The sequence below is a fragment of the Rutidosis leptorrhynchoides genome, chromosome 5 (genome assembly GCF_046630445.1).
Source record: "Rutidosis leptorrhynchoides isolate AG116_Rl617_1_P2 chromosome 5, CSIRO_AGI_Rlap_v1, whole genome shotgun sequence".
Classification (NCBI taxonomy): Eukaryota; Viridiplantae; Streptophyta; class Magnoliopsida; order Asterales; family Asteraceae; genus Rutidosis; species Rutidosis leptorrhynchoides.
Genome location: NC_092337.1, coordinates 150,835,596 through 150,842,249, shown reverse-complemented (window position 1 = coordinate 150,842,249; position 6,654 = coordinate 150,835,596).

Genomic DNA, 6,654 nt, shown 5'->3' with positions numbered 1-6,654 from the left:
AATGGCTAAGACTGAAAGCGTCCAAAACGACTATCGCAACGCTAAACCCAAGGTGCACAAAAATCGACTAGTGTTACACCCGTAACAACATGTGAGCGAAACATGGCTATCGCCTCACTAATCCCATGACATGGTCCCACGACCCCACCATCGGCGTATAAAACCACTGTTAGTTCACAAAACGTGGCCCTTACGACCCCACCATTGGCGTATAAAACAACCAATAGATCACACATCCAACAACAAGAAGGCTGGCAAAAAACTACACGCGACCCACTTCCCAAATCTCAACACCGAATGAAGTCAGCGGACCCCGTCAACGGTCATGCTTCACCGATATAACACTACACCCATGATGAAGTCAGCGGACCCCGAAGGTCATGCTTCACGAATCAACGATCTCATGATGAAGTCAGCGGACCCCGAAGGTCATGCTCCACCAATCAACGATCCCATGATGAAGTCAGCGGACCCCGAAGGTCATGCTTCACCAATCAATGATATCATGATGAAGTCAGAGGACCCCGAAGGTCATGCTCCACCAATCCACGATCCCATAATGAAGTCAGCGGACCCCGAAGGTCATGCTTCACCAATCAATGATCTCATGATGAATTCAGAGGACCCTGAAGGTCATGCTCCACCAATCAACGATCCCATGATGAAGTCAGCGGACCCCGAAGGTCATGCTTCACCAATCAATGATCTCATGATGAATTCAGAGGACCTCGAAGGTCATGCTCCACCAATCAACGATCCCATGATGAAGTCAGCGGACCCCGAAGGTCATGCTTCACCAATCAATGATCTCATGATGAAGTCAGAGGACCCCGAAGGTCATGCTCCACCAATCAACGATCTCATGATGAAGTCAGCGGACCCCGAAGGTCATGCTTCACCAATCAATGATCTCGTGATGAAGTCAGAGGACCCCGAAGATCATACTCCACCAATCAACGATCCCATAATGAAGTCAGCAGACCCCGAAGGTCATGCTTCACCAATCAATGATCTCATGATGAAGTCAGAGGACCCCGAAGGTCATGCTCCACCAATCAACGATCCCATGATGAAGTCAGCAGACCTCGAAGGTCATGCTTCACCAATCAATGATCTCATGATGAAGTCAGAGGACCCTGAAGGTCATGCTTCACCAGTCAACGATCCCTTTTGGCCTCGAACAACGAGTAGCGTAACATCGCGCTCTGCTACGCCATAGTGAATCCTAACGGATACCACTACCCATTCACAAAATCGAGCAAGAACCGCCTATATCAAACATAGGTACAAAACAATAATTCTCTAAAAGAGGATCCGATACGCACATCCCGTAACCGAGGGATTTCACCTTGCTCACCATACCCGTCCATTATCTCTCAACGAGATTTACCACATTACTACCTTGGTGATATTTCAAATCCAAAATCATAAGTACAATTTAACCGAAATTGTACCCTACCACAAATCGACCAAATCTAGGTCCCGACACAAATTTCAGATCTACCAAAAGCATTGTCCGAAATCTCACACTAAAACCTCCTCGTGCGGGAGTGTAACTCCCCCACTTGGAACTACGTTCCATAACCGCATCTCGTACACCCGCACAATGCTACCAAAGGTAGACTTTACCAATAATTGGGTTCACACGGCCCATCACCACGTCTTGCTTCAACTTTGAGCATACCAAGGATCCTAACCTATCCTTAAACACTTCGAACAAAAAGTGTACCACAAATTACACGAACTATAGGGTTTCACTTCGGTACCCTAAGTACAATGTAACCGCAACACAATCGGAGTCGAACACCACGCTAGTAGGTATAAAAAGGCACCTAATGTCGCGTCACGTAGACTCCTTTACCAACATGCATCGAGATCAACACTCGATTTCAAGAGTTTCAATTCACCCGACGAACCTCATGGTTCATCAACTTCAACACGAAAGCGAACACGCACTTAACGACCGAACACCAAAACCCATTTCCATGGTTTGGTAGAAACATTTCCCAACTACTAAGGAATGCTTGGTTGCACCAAGTCTTACGCCCTTCGCCTGACAATTAAACGTCACCATAGGGTACTTCCATTAGGAACGTCACCCATATCAACAATATGCACAACACCATTGAGACTTTAAGGGTCTCACTCAAACGAGCTTAACGACCCGATACCAACCAAAATGCTTAAGCACCCAAGGATTCGCACCATAGGATCAAGGCAAAACACACCACTTATACACTCTACTGAGAGCAAACCGGAACCATAAACGTAAACCGCCCGCTTGCTACGAATTATCTCCAACGGAGAATGAAGTTTAGCTAAGACTTACGCACATACCGCATGTTATTACAAACGAACAACATATAATTTCGTACTAAAGGTACCTGATGTAGTGCTGTTGGGCTTCCGTGCACCACTACCCATCATGTATTCACGCTCTAACCTCCTAACCCGATCGTCATGCGATTCGGAACACTCTGACTTCCGATGTCCCTCCATCTGGCAAATGAAACACCTGATTGAGCCTAAAGGCACCACCGTACAATCTTGTGCCAAATGACCCCGTTCCCCACACTTAAAGCACGTGAGCTTGTAACCCTTCTTACTCTTCTTCTTCACATTCCCGACGCCTTCAAGCGTACTTCGTGCCCTCTTACCATGAGCACCATGTAATCCTAACCTTGCAAGTACATCTTCATCATCACTACCTCGAGGTTTGGGAAACCTCTTTTCAAACTCTTCCTTTACAACATTAGTCACTTGGTCTCGGACCATTTCCGTCATTTGTCCTTCGACCAACTCCTTGGTTACTTCCCTAACTTTGCCGGTGAAAACCGAGACATATTGTTCAAACACGGCCTCAATCTTTAATGTTAACTCATCCTTCTCTTCGTGAATAGGCTCACTCATTCCGCATCCATCTTCCGTTTTCATTCTAAGGAATGCAAACGATTAGATCACGAACGTATAAACCACACGCACAACACCGTCCCATCTTGCTAAACACTCGTCGTACATCACTTGTTAGACATGATTTGCACCCTGATGTGGTAGCACGGGGTTACGAAATAGTGTATATTTTTAATACGGAATGCTACAAAATTTAACAAGTTTTAATTAAATATTTACAAAATGGATATACCAAAACCTTGCTACAACACAATAGGCAGTGTACCTAGTCGCGAAGTAGTATAGTTTTTAGTAAGTCCGGTTCGTTCCACAGGGAGACGGGCTTATGAAACACTTTATTTTTATATAACAATATATAAATATAAATATAAAAAGGGGGGTTTTACCGTTTAATGACCGGTTTGTCGATTTTAAAACTTTAGTCGCAGTTAAAACCTAATGTAAAATATAAAATAAATACAAGACTTAAATTAAAGCGTAAAGTAAATAACGATAATGAAATTGCGAATAATAAAAGTGCGATAAAATAAACTTGCGATAATTAAAAAGTACGATAATTAAAAGTGCGATTAAATAACAATAAATAAAAGTGCGATAATTAGAAGTGCAATTAAATATAAAATAAAGAAAATTAAATATGAAATAAAAGAATTATGCTTATTTAAACTTCCGTAATCATGATGTTTGACGTGTTGATTTTAGTTTTATGCCCATGGGTTAATTGTCCTTTGTCCTGGATTACTTAATATGTCCGTCTGGTTTTTGTCCATAACAGTCCATCAGTCATAAATATAAAGTGCGAGTGTCCTCGTCAAATTATTCTTATACCCGAAGTTAAATATTCCAACTAATTGGGGATTCGAATTGTAACAAGGTTTTAATACTTTGTTTAATGAATACACCAGGTTATCGACTGCGTGTAAACCAAGGTTTTACTACTTTGTTAACAATTACACCAATTACCCTTGAATGTAATTTCACCCCTGTTTTAATTATTCTAGTGGCTATTAATCCATTCCCGTGTCCGGTTAAATGAACGATTATTCGTACATATAAATACCCCGCCCATCGTGTCCGATCGAGTGTATATGGTAATTTATAGGGACGCCCAATTGTAAATCTTTATATTAACATTAACAAACTATCATTTAGTTAAACAAATATAAAGCCCATTAATAGCCCATAGTCTAATTTCCACAAGTGTCGTTCTTTTGTCCAAACCCCAATTATGGTACAAAGCCCAATTACCCAATTTTAGTAATTAGCCCAACATAATGATTACTTAGTTTCAAATAAGCATAATAACAACTTAGTTACGAGACATTAATTTAAAAAGGAGAACATAGCTTACATTGATTATTTATCGCGTAGTGGTACACGGACAGAGCTCCGACTTTAAAAACTCGTAAAAATAACCTTTACATAACCCAAACTAATCTAATATAACACTAATCTATACTATATATACATATATATATTTATTTATATTATGGAGTATTATTATTATTATTACATTATTCTTACAGAGTATTATTATGTATATGTGTGTGGTGTGTTTTAAAACGAACGAAAACTGGCAAATTTATAGACCAGGCCTGATTCTGATCCTCATGCGACTCGCATGGGAAATAGGCATAAATCCATGCGAGTCGCATGGCCATCAGAATCCAGCTCAATCATTTTTGTTTTCTTGTTTGTCGACATAATTTAAAATAAATATAAATATATAAATAATTAATATAATTATTTATATATTATATTTTATTCTTGTGCATAGTAGACTAGATATTTTTGGTCCGTTGCGTCGGGCGTTTCTTCTTGGCTCGGGTCCCGGTTCCGGATTTTCGGACGTCTTCGCGTATTATTTTATATCGTGTACTTTGCGTTCCGCAACTTGTACTCTTGTCATTTTTAGACGTTCTTCATTAATAATTTGAACCACTTTAATTGTATCTTGTACATTTGAGCATTTTGGACCTTTCCGTCTTCAATTCTTCGTTTTCGCCTTTTGTCTTTGCACTTATTAAATATAAACGAATATTACTTGAATATGGAACAATTACAACTAAAATCCTGTCTTTCTTGGGGGATAATGCTACGAAATATATGTTCCTTTTTAGCCTTATCACACCCGTAATAAGGTTTGCAAGTCCTTATTATGCCTACACGCCGTATCAACTTATTAGTACAACGACCGCCTCGCTTGATGTCATAAACAAACACAAACAAATTCCACGCAACAACACACGCGAGAATTATTATCACAACACAATAATATATTAATAATATCCGCATTACTAATATAAACGTTAGTCCACTTACAAACAAGGCACTAACTATAACCCATTCCGACCCGTGATCCTACAAGTCCCGCAACAAATAAGCACACACAAAAGTCTAAGTCTAGGCACCTATCTCAAGTCACCTAAATCCCTTAGACCATGCTCTGATACCACTTGTAACAACCCAACCCGTTAACCGACCAAAAACGCAGCATAAAAAAAAAAATTAAAACTGAGCTGTCCAGATGGGGTGCGCGGCGCGCACCCACACCTGTGCGCGGCGCGCACAGGGCCTGACAGCCCGCTGTCCACTTTTTCCAATTTTCGCAAAAAGATCTCTTGCTTCCCGACACTTTTAGACCAAACGCTCTTCACAACAATTTATATTAGTTAAAACTAATACGTTCCAATAATAAAATGAGTTTTACGAGATCGGGCCCACATCGACCGTTTTACGACTTTCGTACAAACTACAAGTTTTCGACCACATGATTTTTAGCACAAAATAAAGACCGAGCATGGCGATTGGGGATACGCTACCCAATCCTAATCAATCCAAAAGCAAGATCTTCTAAAGCAACTATGCGAGTCCACTAGTTCCCACGCTTACCCGAGCCACCGTCTCCAAGCAAATCTATAAAAATGTAAACAACGAGAGGGTAAGCTAACGCTTAGTGAGTGAGAATATACTACATACATATATATGCATAAAATGGACACGCCACACAATATCAAATAACACATACCGGATCATCCGAGCATATAGCAAGCAAAACTAAGCTTACCGTACAATTGCGATACCACTAGCTACAACATCAATGTAAGTTCACTCACAACGTTATGAACAACACTACTAAGCTACACCCGAAGGGCAAGCTACAACACATCAATATCAAAACATAAGATAATATAATATCCCCGAACCTACAACCCAAGGCTAAACACTTAACCTTAACAATAAGATGACCTTATAAACCGAGTCACCATGAATCCGCTCTAACCGAATTTCACAACTTAACAATAAGATGATCGTGAAAACCGAGCTATCATGAACCTATATGTGAAGTGATCTCTATAACCGAGAACCGCTTCACCCGACCCGCACCCATCCTACACATACATATGCACATAGGATATTAACACTCACCTTTTCGCCTTGATGAATGCAACCGAGTAATTCTGCAACACGTCAATGGAAAGTACCTAATCCATTATCACAAATACAATAACACACTTAGAGTGGATTTACAAACCAACTCAATTCGACATTTAGTGCAAATTCGACCAATTGCACTTACAAACACCAAACGCGTCCAAACTAACCACTAATCACTAATCACAAGTGAAAATGGTCCTAATAAGCCAAAAGAACCCAAACTTAAGTGTTTAACACTTATCAATATCAAAATCACCCAAAAACCCTAATTTTGACTCAATTCCAAAATTAGTCTTTCAAAGACAC